Source organism: Gastrolobium bilobum, unplaced genomic scaffold (genome assembly GCF_033153095.1).
Source record: "Gastrolobium bilobum isolate Gb01-03AN ecotype WA unplaced genomic scaffold, APGP_CSIRO_Gbil_v1 utg78492, whole genome shotgun sequence".
Lineage (NCBI taxonomy): Eukaryota > Viridiplantae > Streptophyta > Magnoliopsida > Fabales > Fabaceae > Gastrolobium > Gastrolobium bilobum.
This window is the reverse complement of record NW_026899935.1, coordinates 61023-78586: the sequence shown is the minus strand read 5'-3', so window position 1 is coordinate 78586 and position 17564 is coordinate 61023. Positions and strand designations below refer to the sequence as shown.

General features: G+C 35.8%; 1 long non-coding RNA gene and 1 other non-coding gene across 3 annotated transcripts; both read left to right on the top strand.

The window, feature by feature from the left end:
* Nucleotides 1-267: 267 nt before the first annotated feature.
* Nucleotides 268-373, top strand: LOC133294269 (small nucleolar RNA R71). The gene has a single exon (XR_009749176.1). It is a non-coding gene; the product is annotated as a small nucleolar RNA R71 (small nucleolar RNA).
* A 13132-nt stretch (nt 374-13505) lies between these two features.
* LOC133294267 (uncharacterized) lies at nt 13506-16176 on the top strand. 2 transcript variants are annotated; one of them, XR_009749174.1, is made up of 4 exons: nt 13506-13595; nt 13687-13811; nt 15216-15349; nt 15925-16176. It is a non-coding gene; the product is annotated as an uncharacterized LOC133294267 (long non-coding RNA). The 2 variants fall into 2 exon arrangements; XR_009749173.1 differs by having other exon boundaries at nt 13545-13811.
* The last annotated feature ends 1388 nt before the right edge of the window (nt 16177-17564 follow it).

Below are 17564 nucleotides of genomic sequence, written 5' to 3'. Positions count from 1 at the left end.
TCTAATTGTGCTTGTTGTTTCTTGTGAAATTGCAGTATTTGTTCATTTTGGGCTAAGATTGCATCATAGCCGTCGAGCTTCATAATTCCTGTTCTCCTTTGTGTGACTGGGGCATTGTCAAACTCTTTAGAAGCTAAGGATTCCAACAATTCTAGCACTTCCTCTGGAGTTTTTGTTTTCAAGGAGCCTCCTGCTGCAGCATTCACCAGTGTTCTTGTGCTTGGCGTCATCCCTTGGAAAAAAATTCTTCCTTTCTCCCACGCTTCAATGCTATGTTGAGGACACTTCCGGAGTAATCCTTTAAATCTTTCCCAAGCCTCGTACAAAGATTCGCTTTTTTTTTTTCAAAAGCAGTGATCTCCGCTTTAAGCCTTGCCATCTTTGAAGCGGAGAAAATTTTGGCCAAGAATTTCCTTGCTAGGTCATCCCAACTGGTTATGCTTCCTTCAGGTAGCGACTGCAGCCAAACTCTTGCGTCATCCTTTAGTGAACATGGAAATAGTCTGAGCAAGATGGCGTCACGAAAGACTCCATTCATCTTTAATGTATCACAGTAAAGCAAGAAGTTATCAAGATGAATATAAGGGTCCTTTGTGCTTCCTCCAGCAAACTGCTCTTTTTGAATCAATTGTAGCAGCGCCGGCTTGAGTTCGAAGTTGTTAGCATCCACGGTTAGTCTAACAATGCTTACCGTCTGTGCAACTCGAGTTGGAGTCATGTAATCTCCCAACGTCCTCGGAGGGTTCTGAAGTTCATTATTGTCAGCCATCGGTTCTTCCTTTGGTTCCGTCGAAGTTGAGGCTTCCCTTGCTTCCTTTGCCTTTCTTTCTTTTACGCTTTTCCTAAGTTTTCTTTCTGTCTTTTCTATCTCAAGATCAAACTGCAAGATTCGCGGGTTAAGATTACCTCGCATAAATCAAGATTGAAAAGATGTGCATAAAAAATAAAAAATGCAGAAACATAAAACAGAAAAATAAAAATAGAAAAGAATGCAAAAAATTAATGAATGTAAAATATGTAGAAAATTGATGCAGAATTTTAATGCAGAAAATGTTTTTTGCAGTATGTTTAAAGTGCAGAAAATTAAAACATCCAATCTAAACGGTAATTAGTTACTTCTAATGTTGAAGGATCTAATCCACGACAACGACGCCAAAAACTTGTTGTGATTCGGCAAGTGCACCGATCGTTAAAGTAATAAAGTGTACCGGAGTACGAGATCGTTCCTACGAGGATCAGATTTTCAAGCACTAGTTCGCTAATCGCGATTTAGTTGGACAATCAAGAATTGGATTTGAGAGAATTAAAATTTTGAACGAACAAGAACATCCAATTAAAATTTAGAATTAAAAAGAATAATTGAAAAAAATGATGATTAATTAAAAATTAAAAACAAGCGTAGTTAGGGTTTCGACTTCCCCCAATCTCCTCAATATGTTATGAGTTAAACAGTCAAGAATCTATTCTTAATATATTGCCAATCAATTCTTTCTAAGTTAATTAGGGCTCAATTCCTTGTTACCCTAAATCTACGTGATCTCAGAAGAACCCTAGTTCCCTGATTATTCTCCAAGAAAACATGCATTAAGATCAAGAATTTCAAGATTGCACAATTGCCCTCTGTCTATCCCTAGATCACAAGGATTGTGATAAATTTATCAAGTCAAGGTTCATGCACCAACATCCCTATTGTCATACAATTCCCCAAAATCATTCTATAAGGAGCAAACTCATAGAAAGCATTAAAGACATATAAATTTATTCAATATAAAAAGAAAAGAATTTGGAGACAATTTAATTCATAAACATAAAGATTCAATTGGGTTCCTTCTACCCCTAACTACATAAAAGTTTAGCCTAGCATACTGAATTCAAAAACAATAGTAAAGAAAAGAGAACCCCAAGCCTCCATTGGTGTGATGTTGACTTGGTTCTTCAGTGTTCCAACGCTCCACAACAGGATTCCTCCTTCAAGTCTATGTGTAATTCTCTGGATTGGTGTTGAATGAATGAATCCTCAATTGGTCCCTAAGCCTTCTATTTGTAGATAAGAATATATCTTTCTAATTTCTCTTCTAATCTTTCTAAAATCAGGTTCAAATCTTGATTAAGATATAAAATCTTCTCTGGGCTTGGATTTTGCCGTGTATGGACGTTTTAGTGTGCTGTTTGGACACTAAAACGTTCTCCTCGTGCATTCCTATCTGCCTCTGGGTATTTTAGCGCGCTGTTGGGCACTAAAACGCCCTCTTCGAAGGGTAGTTGGTTGCTTTTGGACGTTTTGGCGCTCTAGAGTGCGCTAAAACGTCCTCTTCAAGTGGATTTCATGTTGTTTTCCTTCATTAGATCATTTTAATGCTCTCTTGGACGCTAAAACGTCCTCCTTCAGCTTGTAAATGCTTGCAATCTTGCTTCTTTGAGGCTTGAACTTTTCTTGTTGCATTCCTTTAGCTCTAAAAAGCCTTGATGGATTGATAAAATCCCTTGAAATAAGAATATTACAAGATGTTAGCAAAATATTCAATCTTTGTGACTTTATAGTATAAAACCCTAATTTCCATGCAATTCATGATATATTTCTTTTATAAATAGACCTAAAACCATGGTAAACCAAGGGTTTATCAGAACTCATAATAATAAGTGAGGGATTTTCACTCGGATGAAGATATAAAGGATTTGAAGGGTTTGACAAATAGTCAGGAAGAGAGGTCTAGTTCGCTTGGTTCACCATTGGCACAGTAAGAGGAGCTTCCATTAGAAAAAATGAAGAAATCAAGAAAAGGAAGAAATCAAGATGAAGGTGTGATACCAGAGCTCTCTTAAGAGCTCTGCTACCATATCAAACCCCATTGAATTAGAGAAAATCAACTGAAAGTTCATTGAGAAAAATGAATAATGAGTTCTGTCTAAAATTGAACTATAGCAGCTCTTATATACATGAGCTCTACTCTGCAAAATAAGGAAACTAACTAACAGCTAAAAACTAACTCAATAACAGATAAAATAACTGATAAATAATTCTGTCTGATATCCATAGAGCTGTAATACCAGTCATTGGATATAAAGTTATATCCAGTGAGCTCAAAATGACGTCGTTTTAGGGTTATAAGATTAAAAATTTATAATAATAAAAACTAATATAACCCTACGACATCTTAGAATTACAAAAACATCTTGATTTTTGCCCCTAAATGACGTCGTTTTGGGCTCACCAGAGATAACTTATCTCCATTGACTATATGTATATGTATATGTATGTGTATATATATATATATATATATATATATATATATATATATATATATATATATATAGATCTAAAACCATGGTAAACCAAGGGTTTATCAAAACTCATAATAATAAGTGAGGGATTTTCACTCGGATGAAGATATAAAGGATTTGAAGGGTTTGACAAATAGTCAGGAAGAGAGGTCTAGTTCGCTTGGTTCACCATTGGCACAGTAAGAGGAGCTTCCATTAGAAAAAATGAAGAAATCAAGAAAAGGAAGAAATCAAGATGAAGGTGTGATACCAGAGCTCTCTTCAGAGCTCTGCTACCATATCAAACCCCATTGAATTAGAGAAAATCAACTGAAAGTTCATTGAGAAAAATGAATAATGAGTTCTGTCTAAAATTGAACTATAACAGCTCTTATATACATGAGCTCTACTCTGCAAAATAAGGAAAGTAACTAACAGCTAAAAACTAACTCAATAACAGATAAAATAACTGATAAATAATTCTATCTGATATCCATAGAGCTGTAATACCAGTCATTGGATATAAAGTTATATCCAGTGAGCTCAAAATGACGTCGTTTTAGGGTTATAAGATTAAAAAATTATAATAATAAAAACTAATATAACCCTACGACATCTTAGAATTACAAAAACATCTTGATTTTTGCCCCTAAATGACGTCGTTTTGGGCTCACCAGAGATAACTTATCTCCATTGACTATATGTAGGGAAAATTATTTCTACAGCCACTTTAGATAAGGTTATCTACAGCTACCCCTTTTTACTAAGTCTGACCGATCATACATAGTTATAACAATAAAGCTATTCTTTTTTTCTCTCCTAAGACATTGTCGGCTGATGTGGCGGAGAGAGAAAATGTATTTTATTTTTTTTTATAACAAGAAAAAATGTATTTTTTACGTATGACCGGTCAGACTTTGTTAAAAAGAGTAGTTGTAAATAACTTTATCTAAAGTGGTTGTAGAAATATTTACCCCATATATATATTGTTCGGTCCGGGAAAGACTGTATTGCTATACCGTATGGTATGCGCTCAGAGATATCCTATGGATAGGTATCTTCGTTATCCTCGTTGGCTTATAGCCAATATCCCCATCACTGCGCACAAGCAATAGGCTTATAGCCGAGACGTAGGTGTGTGCACAGTGTGGGCAGAAGTAGTAAATGAGTTAAACGTGTGTACCTGGGGTCTTTAACCTCTTATTTATAACGGTTACCTCTTGAGCTTGTGTAGATCTCCCAGTTGTAGTAAGATTCAACTTCCTTTCTGTTGGGATAGAGACTTTATCCTTAGCAGCCTTACTGTTTTATATGGTTAGGATAATTGGGTAATTATCCTTTAAGGGATCCTTGGGTAGGTGGTTAGGATATGGAAATATTCCATAACAGTTGCCCCCCAGCTCGGCAGTTCGGAAGCTTGGACAGCTGGGGTGCCTAAGTCTGATTGGTAGGTCGACCCTACTGGGGTACTATGTAGGGTTGGCAAAATGGGCCAACCCGGCTCAACTCGACCCAACCCGTGTTCAACCCGAAAAAAATGAGCTGGGTTAGGGTTGGCTCGAAAAATAAATGATCCAGAAAATCCAACCCAACCCAACCCAACCCGAGCCGGGTTAGGGTTGGCTCGCGGGTTGGCTAAAAAAAATGGAGAAAAAATAAAATTCCATTGGCTCGCGGGTTGGCCTCTTCGTCGCCTTTCTTCCTCATTGATACCTAATAAGTATCGCAACATACTGCAAATGAAATGAGGAGTAAGCATAGTTTGTAACTATAATAAGAAAAGCACCAACAGTTGCACATTTAGAAGAAAGCACTAAGCGTAGTTATCAATAACTATCACAGAGCTGCCTGTATCCATTCACCATCGCGACCGTTATTCTTCAAAGAGAAAAATCTCCTATTTACCCAACCTGCTTTGGGGATACTAAAGCCATCTTTTGGAGGTATGTTTGCAATTTCCCCTTGTTTTACATCAAAAGCCATTTTTACATCAAGTGGAGTGGTGGATGCTGCAGCGTATTTTGGTTTGGGTGTTTGGGATTTTAGGGTTCAATTTTTTATTTTACTTTCTTTGTTTCATTATTTTTTATTCTATTATATTAAAAAAAACATAACCCGCGAGCCAACCCGTTTGACCCGTGGGTTGACTCGATTTTTTTCGAGCTGAAACGAGTCGGACTGACTCGAGTTACTAGCTCGTTTTCCCTAACCCAACCCAGCTCATTTTCTCATTTTTGGCAAGCCTAGTACTATGATCCTGCCTTGGGTCTGGTGCGACTACCTCTTCTTTGTTTAGCTCTTTATATTGGCTTCTTTTCTCTTGAAGTCTCTGAGTGGTGAGGCGGTATTTGCCTTTTTTTGACTTTGAGCTCGGCTTCTCTTGCCGAGGCTCTCTAGTTTTGACTAGGCTTATTGTCAATCTTTTATATAGGCGTTCGCCTAAGTTTTAGGACGACATTTCACGCCTCCTTAATAATTAACCCGACTTTGCACTTCCTGGTTTTAAGTGTTGTGGTTCCAGATTTGGCTCGGTTTCGCATACCGAGATCTCTATTAGCATGGATTTGACCTTTTGCAAAGGTATATTGTACTTTAGGGAGCACGAATTTTCTTAGTACGATTTCCCCCTTTTGGATTTGACTTGTTGCCTATATCTTATTTTTGGGAAGGTCTTTTGTGCCTTCTTGAACAATTGGTCCTGCTTCGAATACCATGACTTCTCATGTTTTTTACGGACTTGGCTTCTTTTGCCATAGTCTTGGATTCTTGAAGGAGGAGTTTGCCTCCTCGATTTTAAGCCCGAATACGTATACCGTGGCTTTTATTTTAAGCCCCGCTTCATTTGCGATGACTTTTTAATTTGAGGTCAGTCTGTTAGGCCTTTGTGGCCAAAACCTTAACGACTTGACTTTGCTGTTGTAGTCTTAAGTTACTAGGGCAGTATCATTGCCTTTCTGATTTTAGCCTGGCTTAACGTACTGTGGCTTTACTGTTGGACTAGACTTTTTGGCAGTCTTGTTTGAGCCCGGCTTCGCACACCGTGGCTTTCTACTTTGAGCCACGCTTCATTAGCGGTGGACTTTTTATCTGAACCCGGCTTCTTACGCCGTGGTTTTCTTATTTTGAACCCCGCTTCATTTACGGTGGATCTTTAATTTGAGGTTGGCCTATTGGGCCGCAAACTTTGTCATTTGGCTTTGTTGCCAAAATCTTGAATAGGAGCCCAACATCATATACCACCTCAATTTTTCTTTCATCTCAAATTGGGGTGTGATCTTTTTCCAGGATCACGATCTCTCCAAATTCCTCTTCTCGGATTGGGGAGTGATCCTTTTATTAGGATCACATCTCTCATTTTCTGTCTTCATTTTGATCTCGGTGCCTGAAGATAAGGCTAAGGCTGAGTTGAAGCTCAAGGCCGAGGTCAAGCTTTAATCTTGAAGCCCTTCACTGGTCTGAGTTGGAGCTCAAGGCTGAGGCCGAGCTATTAAACTTGAAGCCATTAGTTGGGCTGAGTTGAAGCTCAAGGCTGATGCCGAGCTTTTAAACTTGAAGCCCTTCACTGGGCTGAGTTAGAGCTCAAGGCTGAGGCCAAGCTATTAAACTTGAAGCCATTCGTTGGGCTGAGCTCAAGGTCGAGGCCGAGCTAATAAATTTAAAGCCCTTCGTTGGGCTGAGTTGGAGCTCAAGGCCGAGCTATTAAAGTTGAAGCGGGCTGAGTTGGAGCTCAAGGTCGAGGCCAAGCTATTAAAGTTGAAGCCCTTCACTAGGCTGAGCTAGAGCCTGATGCCGAGCTTTTAAACTTGAAGCCCTTTGTTGGGCTGAGCTCAAGGCTCATGCCGAGCTTTTAAACTTAAAGCCCTTTGTTGGGCTTAGCTCAAGGCCGAGGCCGAGCTTTAATCTTGAAGCCCTTCACTGGGCTGAGTTGGAGCTCAAGTTCGAGGCCAAGCTATTAAACTTGAAGCCTTTTGTTGTGCTGAGCTCAAGGCTGAGGCCGAGCTTTAATCTTGAAGCCCTTCGTTGGGCTGAGTTGGAGCTCAAGGCCGAGGCCGAGCTATTAAACTTGAAGCCCTTTGATGGGCTGAGCTCAAGGCCGAGGCCAAGCTTTAATCTTGAAGCCCTTCACTGGGCTGAGTTGGAGCTCAAGGCCGAGGCCGAGCTATTAAATTTGAAGCCCTTCGTTGGACTGAGCTCAAGGCTGAGGCTGAGCTTTTAAATTTTAAGCCCTCTTTTGGATTAAAGCTTTTCCTTATGATTTAATGACCTCCAGGTTTTTACTTTATCCATCAAGAATTGCGATGACAATGATCTTTGTCAAATCGTCATCTGTTTTTAAATTTTAAGCCCTCTTTTGGCTAGAGCTCTATTTTAGAGTCTCTCGGAGGATTAAAAGCCCTTTTGCGGTAGGTTTTTCTCCTCATATATATGTGGTTTCAGCAATTTCAGGGCCCGCGAGGTAGCCCACAATCTGTGGCTTCGTGCTATGCCGCGCGTGTTCACCATGGATGGGAGTCGAAATTTGCCGATCCCCACAGACGGCGCCAAAGTTTGGTCTGAGAAAGACCGTATTGCTATACCGTATGGTATGCGCTCAGAGATATCCTGAATAGGTATCTTCGTTGGCTTATAGCCAATATCCTCATCACTGCGCACAAGCAATAAGCTTATAACCGAGACGTGGGTGTGTGCACAGTGTGGGCAGAAGTAGTAAATGAGTTAAAGGTGTGTACCTGTGGTCTTTAACCTCTTATTTATAACGGTTACCTCTTGAGCTTGTTTAGATCTCCCAGTTGTAGTAAGATTCAACTTTCTTTCTGTTGGAATAGGGACTCTATCCTTAGCAGCCTTACTGTTTTATATTCTTAGGATAATTGGGTAATTATCTTTTAAGAGATCATTGGGTAGGTGGTTAGGATATGGAAATATTCCATAACACACACACACACACACACACACATATATATAGGCTTTAATAGCTCTCATGTTGTTGCAGATAAGAAAATTTGCAGCAACACTTACTTCCACCAGGATCCGGTTCCGTATCTTGGAATATTTTTTTTTTTAATTTTAGGATCCGGCTCCGTATCTTATGTAAATATATTTGCTTCAAGTTTTTCCATAAGCAGTGACAGCAGAAATGAGGAACCCATATATATATATATATATATATATATATATATATATATATCAACCAATAACTTGTCAGTTGACGAGTCAAATTGGTCCGCTTAATAGCTAAGCTTTGTCAGCTGATCATAATCATGATAACTATCCATATTTTCTATCACTTCTGTGTCGTTTTATATTTTTTTTTTTTTTTTTTTGATAACATCGTTTTATATTTTCAATTGGTTGTGATTTAGATAAAATTACTTAAATTTTGCCTTTTCGCTTTCTTTTTGTGAAAAAAATAGGATAATCTTTTTAATTTTCATTTGTTGTGAACACTTAATTTTAACCGGCTCATTTTACTATTTATTATATATATTATGAAAAAGGAATAGAATAAAAAAAATAAAAAGATAATCAGCATGTTATATACATAATCTGTCCCTTCTTTTGCTCGGTCAACTCTTTGAATCAAATACAAAAAGGTGAAAGCTAGTTAAAGGTTATATTACGGAAAATATCATGTATCAACTCTCCCAAAAATATAATTGAAGGTATATAAATGATTTAATTAATTATATTTATAACAAATATATATTATAGCTAACATGCAAGGATTAAAGAGAAATGAAATTGTTTAGAAAAAAAAAAATAGATGCTCGAAATCGGGTTTCGTCATCGGAGCTTCATCAAACATCACAAAAAGCAAATTTTTGATCGATTTTCATCACAAAACAATCCAGAAGTAACAAACCAAGATGATTCTAATATAATTAAGAGTAAAGTCCATTTTGAATCCCTAACAAAAAAATATGATCCTACTTTAGTCCCTTACAAAAAAAAATTAGTCCCAAAATTCTTAAGAAATTCAATAACATAGATGTCTTGATTTGATTTAATTCAGAAAACTGACTTGTTTTCCTGATTTTTCTCTCATTACCAATAGGATCTTAATACTGTAGTGATAGTATTCAGATACTTTTTCAATAAATTTTCTGAATCCTCCAACAATCTGACGATAAATGAAAACTTTGGATAGTCGCGGTATGTGAATGTCAAACTTCTTTGGGTCACAAATGTTATGATTTACATGCTGTAGTAGTTTACAGGTCTTGCATTTTTACTTGCTGTACTTGATTTATTTATTTGATAAAAAATTGTGGGTTCGGAAATTTGATGTCTGGATATACTTAGAACTTTCGGTTTGATTTAAATTATGAACACTATCACATTAAATTGGTCAATTCAGTTTCACTACTCCTGATAAGTACTTTTGCTTAAATCGTCGAACACTTGGCCACATGTAAATTTTTAGCTGCATGATTCGATTTTATTGCTGAGTGAATTACCACTGAAATTGTTGAGCAGTGCATTGTGTTTGGTCATTGACTTAATCTGTTTTGAGTGTACACTGTTAAAGTAGTGTCTGAAATACATTTGATTTTCATTGGTTGGTTAAAGTGAACTGAAAGAAAATTATGTTTTTATTAAATACCCTGCACTTGACGTATAGGTTGTTTAAACCTTTTGATTCGTACATTTTGTTTATGCCATACTCCCAAATTTATTCAGTAATGTTCATCATTTCCTCATTGTGCTGCACCGTATCTGAATCCAAAAGAAAACTATATTTTGCTATAAATACCAAGCCTTGAAATTGCACATATCCACTATCTGATTTGATTAAACTATTCACGGAAAAACAGTGGGGCTATAATTTTCTGGTTTTAGGTTAAATTTTGGGATAAACCATTCTCTTGATGTAATTGCATGAGTGCTCAAATTCTAGATAAAGATTAATATGAATTTTCTTACCTTCTGTCCGCGTTTGTTGGGAACTGTTAGTTATTTTTTTATGCCACTAGAGCTAGTACTAATTAAATTCTCCTGTTATACTTTATAGTTCTTTGGATGTTTAACCTAAAAGCTGATTATGTGATTTAAAGAGTTGAACTTAACGTGAACACCCTGATGTTGTTTAATTGCTGTCTAATCAATATAATATTTAATCTGTGACTTAAATTCGTTGCCGTGAATTCCACGCTTGAAAGTTGACATTTGTTTTGTGTGTACATCATGATATATTATTATTATTATTATTATTATTATTATTATTATTATTATTGAGACGTTCTTATCGAATAGATGTAATACTGCTTGTATGGATGAGATTAGCCAATTGTTTAAAGGACTTTAATTTGGTGTTTTCGTGCATGAGGCCTCGTACCGTAAATTTTATTTGTCCCTTGAATGCAAATTTAACTACAGCTAGGAACTTTGAATGCGATTATTGTGAACTTGATTTATGAAATGCTTGGTCTGTTTTGATGGGTTACGTCTGATAGCTGTTTCAAGATTGTGATATGTGTTAATGATTGGAAAGTTCATATCATGAATAATGGATCCTCTGATCAGTGGAGTCAATTACATCCGAGGTACCTAGGACAGCGGAAAGCTCGAGGAAGTTTCCTCATATGGGTGTTTTGATGAACTGTATGAGGGGGTACCACTTCACATGATATGTATAAAAGGTAGGATAGAAGTTTTGTGATTTTACGAAAATTCTTCTCATTTGAAATGTAGAATGTAATGTGCTATGTTTTACTTGCTTGATTTCCTGAAGGATAATGAAAATAGAATTTTGTCTGTGATATTTTTAGGTAAGGTGACTAATGTAGAAACCTGAATATAATGCATATGTGTTATGTGTTTAGCGAGTGAACTGGACCGTTATTATTGATAAGAATCAAATAGGAGGTGATGGCACTTCTAAGAAGTTGTAACATGCATATTACAAAGACGAAACATTTAAAATTGGAGATCTTAGTTAATTAGCCCTTATATTGGCACTGGTAATAGGAGGTAATGTATTTCATTGTTAATGGAACTCTTCATCCTTAGGAACCTTTTGATTTAGGCCACTGACTTGTTGATTGCATTTTCATATGGAAACATTTAAATTTATGATCGGTTGATTAGTAGTAGGGTGTGACATCTAGGGTGAGTGTTGATATAGGAATTTTGAGGAGCCACCTGTTTATTGTTATGTTCTATTTCCTGTGTTGCAATCCTGAATCGGGTGAATAAAATTCTATTCACTTATGCCCCACTAATAATGTTATTTAAGTTACTTAATGAATAGTGTTTTGTGAATGGATTTATTCAGTTCGCCAACCAAATATGTGCTAGAGCTATGAGCTTCATGATAAATGTTGAAAGCTGGAGTTATTGGTTGGTAAGCTTATACGTCAGTTTTACGTCATTTTGTGGGAGCAAGATTTTTTATGTTGATAAAAGGATAACCAGGGATTTGTTTTGTTACGAATAAGTTTAGAAAAGTTTTATCTCCTTCCGGTGAGTAAAGCGTGTATATATATACCCCTGATGAATAGGTAAGGTGCTATCTGTTTGTAGTTACCGGGTCAATGTACAATGACTTTATAGAGGCCTACTTGGAAGTAGCCTAATGTAGTGTATGAATGAAATCGTATAGACATTTTAAATCAGCAGCTTTTGGGATGGTAAGACGAAGTTTTGGGATAAACTTCAAAATTTGGTAGGGAGAGTGTAACACCCCGAAAAAAAATTAGGAATGTATACAAACTACCATTAGTAAGATAATACATGTTTGAACTCGAAATATATATTTATGTTCAGGGTGGAATAAATTCAAGTTGGAAATTTAATTGTGTGCATGCATGCTATTAGGAATTAAGAAGGGATATTTTCTGAATTCGAATATTGTTTATAAGTATGTAATTGATTTTAGCTCCATGAATTAAACCTTTAGTAAATGATTAGAGAGTGACATAAAATAATAATGCATGAGTTAGTCCATAAATAGGAGAGTCGTTAAACATAAAATAATAATGCATGAGTGACATAAATTCAATAGTTCCTACAGTTATATGCTACAATCAGTCATTCTTAACATTAATATTCAACAACTAATTCTCACTGTCATTAGTGGCGTCTTAGATGTCTAGGACTTTATCTTTGAAATTCGAAGCTGCTCCTCCTCCAATACATAATTGGCTTAAGCAAAGTTATAAAGGAATTTTCAAAAGGCTCTAAATTATGTCAAGGAATAATATAAAATAATAAAGTACCCTCCACCAATGGTTTGACTTTTTTAGGTGAATTAGTTTTTTACATGTTATGTTATGAGGATGAATTTTAGCGGTGATATTACGAGATCAATTCTCATTATGCATGTGACAAAGTTGTATGGCATTTTAGCATGCCCCTTTTGCATAAAGTCTACAAGGAATACAAATTGGAGGAAAAATAATTTAATCTGAGAGGCTCCATTTAAGATGGAATTTCACTTTGCAAATATGCATGCTTAAATATAATTCTATCCTTTCACAATTAATAATAACATTGTTCGCAAAATTCCAATTATTAAGTATATATATGAAAATTCATAATCAGGGGTAGATGCTTATTTACCGTTTCCTTAGTTAATACGGTAGACGAAAAATGAAAATGTTGCATATATACTATATAACAACTCTCATTATCAAGTCAGGTTAATTAAGGAAATCAAGCATGAGTTTAGTAGATTAAGTTGTGTTTAAGGAAATTATGACAAATTATGTCAAGTAATGGTTCATTGATCATGAAATTATCATGACAAGATATGCAAGGATACAATTCATGCCAAGCAAGTCTAATAAAACCTTAATATTAATAACTAATAAGCTTTAGGGTCAAAATGTAATTATAAGAAAGTTTAGGGGTTTAATTTTAATTAAACATAAACTAGTCTAAATTTTAATTAGATGATGTAATTAAATTCCTTGGAGAATTTTAAGAACTTTAAGGGGTTTTAGTTTTGTTTAAATAAGTCCAGATTAATTCTTAAAAATAGGATAAAGTGTAGATTAAATTAATTAGCAGAAGAAATTAATGTGTTAGTCTTGAAAATTTTACTACTTTTAAGTTATTAATACTTGTTGGTATAGTAATTAAATAAAATAAAAATCTGACCCTTTTATGTTCCCTCATCAGCGCACAAGGTGGGGAGGATTTAGAGAGCTATTATGTTAGCCAATAAGAAACCACCACCTTAGGAAAATAGCCTTGTAAGTCAATAAAGAGGATTGATCTTTTAGTGCATCACTTGGACGGTCATCAAAAGAGAAAAGGAACAAAAAAAAAATCTGCACTTGTCTTCTTCAAAACCGTGGCATGCTTGGAAGGAAGGGTGATGAGAGAACATGGTATTCTAGTGTTTAAATCATCTAGCTCCTTTGAGAAAAAATATTCCTTAGTGAATGAAGAGTAAAATCTTGTGTTTTTTCCTTCTTGAAGAGATCATAGGAAGATGCTTTCTTCTCTTCTCCATGCGCATATCAAGCTGTCCTCTTGGTGTGATGATGGATTTTCATGCCTTTTTGAAGTAAAATTGAAGTAGTAGTCTTCTAGTGGTGTTTAAGGTAACTAAACTACCTTTCCTTAGTTAAATTACATGGATTTATTATTAGGTTTATGAAATTGGGGGCTGAGTTGTGAAGTTAATATCATGTTATTTATGTTATAGTATGATGAAATCTTGATTGTTTTCAAGTCCTTAAGTGGGATTAATTGATGAAGCTTTGGTTGAATGATTGAAATCTCAAAAGGGATGAGTTTAATTGATCCTATATGGTTCAGATTTTGTATGTAAAAATGTGCACACCAAGTGTTTGATAACATGGCTAAATGAAATAAAAGATAGTATATCAAGTGATAGAAAAATTGAAAGAGAATTCATTAAACCTTAAACTAGACAAAGCGGTCATCATGTGATAAAATAGGTAAATTATGTGTTTAATTATGTATATCAAGTGTTTGATGTATTGCCTAAGTGGAATCATGAAATTGGAATGATTTTATTAGGATTTAAGTGAAGAAAATGGTAATTAGTTTATAAGAAAATTGATGAACTTTAAAAGGAAAATTCAGCCTAGCATGAATAAGATACACAGAGATGAGTTTAATGATATTATGTTAAGTTAAGAATATGTTTTTAGTGGTAAGATTATGGTTCATTCATTAGAAGTTGCATTAATGAATGAAATTCGTGAAATTCCTTTTGTTATGTAAGCTTCGGCCATTGAGCTTTAAATTAGGCTATGAGATTGTTTTAGAGTTTCTCATGAAAGATTAAGGTATGTTATGTGCTATGGTGATGAGAGAACAAAGTTTAAATTACTTTGACATTTTATGGTGTAAAAGAAACGTATGGATGTAAAGGTTTTAAGTGTTGTCAGAATTTTATGTAGTAATGAGCTCAGTTTTAGAAAAATCATATCTCAATCAATTCTTAACCAAATGGCTTGTGTCAGGTACCAAATTGAAGCCTAGGATGTCTAGTTTCTTGTCCTAAAATATGAGAATTTTATGAACTCACGTTACAGTTTTCAAAAAAAAATTAGTGGGTCTTGTTCGTTCCCGTTTCAGTTTTGCAGCAAGCAATAGTGAGTTTGCGAAATTCATATCTCCTTCGTTACTTAACGAAACGGGACAATTCTTGTGTCAAATTAAAGATTAAGATGTATAGTATTTGTCATAAAAATTAAAGAATAAACTGGGCAGTATATCATTTCAGAATAAATAAATAGTCCGCGACCCTATTCTAGTGACGTTGGGTTTTCAGTTCACTACTTACGGCGGACGTATCTTGGGCTGTACTTATGAGAATAAGGCTTATGATATATCATTGGAAAGCTTGTGACACTTAGATTATGATGGTTAAGTATAAGAATATTAGGAAAATTTTGGTTGGATGAGCATGAATTGGTGTTGTGTTTTAACTTGGTTTACAAGTGGATTGATGATCCTATATGTGATCGTTGTAGGTTGCCTCCCACGGACGTGATCCTGCTTGGTGGATTGCCTTTGGTCCTTGACCAAAAGGATTTAGACATTTCTGAGTGGACAAAGTTACAGCAAAACTTGCATTGGAGCTACCTAGCTTAGAAGCTTCAATAAGGTAATCCCTTGGTACTGGGGTTTAGTCCCCGTGTGTGCTCCACCATGCCTCTTGAAGTTAGTGGTTGGAGGTGTATGTCGGTAGTATAGTATAACATGATCATGCATATTTGTATGTATAGTGGTACATAGGATGTACCATGTCTCTGGCCAGTAGACTGTTGCCTTCGGGCGTTACGGACTTCCACTGGATAGGTCTCCATGAGGGAGTTCCAGTTGACCTAGGGTCGTGGTGTGTCATCCGTAAAGGAGCACACTAGGAAGTCTTGGATGTATATGGATGAAGGTTGCCTTGGTTGATGTTTTGGGAACACTTCCTTGGATGAGAACCCGTAGGCTATATGCCGAGGCCAATAGGCCGAATGTTGCGTGGCTTTGGCATTGAACATCCAGCTTCATCGTATTTTGACTCCCTATGCTTCCCTATTTCACTAAATCCCTTGCTTTATCCCTTTTTGAATGTTGTAATATATTATTGGTATGCATCTGAGTGAGCCATTAGGCGGAGTAATCTCCAGAACCTCTGGGTTACTGAGATATATTTGTATATCTCACCCCGTTTTGGGGACTTTACAGGTAGTGGCAGTGGCACTGGAGCAGCGGGCAAGAGGCCCGTAGGATGAGCACGAGGGCTTGAGTCTATGTTGCATTTTTGTGGCCATTGGGCCTAGACTAGACTTAGGACATGAACATTGTATGTGAGCTAGGATTATTCATATTGTCATCTTTGTTCATGTCATATTTTGTCTAAGTTTAGTCATTATTTCTCATGATTTATTTTGAGGATTCATTATATTATATTTGAAGGATTGTTGTAAATTGTAATATTTAGACTTTGTGTAATATTGAAGCATGTTATATGATGAAAGGACAATAGGCCTATTCTGGGAAATGATTTATGTTTTATGTCAAAAGAATGCAGGCAAAGGAATTAATGTGATTGAAACAAGTTAACTTGAGAAAGTAAGTGTGGATTATGTATATTGAATAAATTGATACTAAATGTTAAGGGTTGTAAGAGCACCAAGACATTGCTGGTCCTTGAGTGCCACCCATGTTTATTAGGTACCATTTGAGGATAGATAACACACTTTTAAAAGTGGGATATGTTGGAAAAATACAGGAGACTGGCGAAATTTCTATAAAATGACAGATTTTGAGTGATTTTTGGGAGAGCATATCTCCCTCCACAAAAGTCCAATAGGGACGTGCCATACACCGTTTTGAAGATTGAGATGTCAAATACCTTGTGTCAACACTTTTGAGCCATAGGAGTAGCACGCTGCCTTGTAGAAGCCAGTGAACACAGACTGCCCAAAAATCCCCTGCACTTGGGATTGTCACTGTCTGTTTTTGGAAAAATTATTCCTACTTCAATTCTTGGTCAAATTAGGTTCATGATATGTCAAATTGAAGCTTGAGATGTCTAGTTTTCTGTATAAAATTTGAGAGCAATTGATGGAGTGGTTTGTCCGGAATCGCTCAAAGAGTGAGGGCTGTTTGGAGAGCAGTTTGAGGTTGGCTGGCATATTTGCTTGTCCAACTTCAAACGGTGATATCCGGAACAAACGAGAACTTTTTGGAGCATGTAATAGCTTGTTGGAAAGATAATTAAGTCTAGAATAACATACTAAAAGATGAGAGGTGCGCGACAAGTGGATTTTCCGTAGTAACCAAAATACAGAACCATGTTTGGATAGTTAAAAACCGTAAAAGGGAAATTTAGGCTAAGTGGGTGTATGGGAACCCCTTAGTGACTTGAGAGAAGTATTATATGATATTTAGGAAATTTATATTATTATTTCGCAATTAATTTTCAGTTACGATCACAGATTTTATTCATCACGCTTTATTATTGTTTTAAATGCTCGCGTAATAAAAAGGCAAAAGTTTACTCGCATTTTTTATAAATGAATTGCTGTGATTGTAACTGCGCTTAATATCATAATCAATGTTAGCAATACCGGTACGTAAGGAGCTGTTACATACTATATATATAAATCACATCTTATTAATATAAAATTCCAACTATTTACCAAAAAAAAAAAAAAATTCCAATTAATATGTTTAGGATGAACAATGAAAATACTGCATATATATATAAAAATCACTCCCCATCAAATTTCACTCTTACATTACAAAGAAGCATATATATCACCGGCTCACACTCTTGACAACGCTGCATATATACTATAGATAATCACAGCTTATTACTA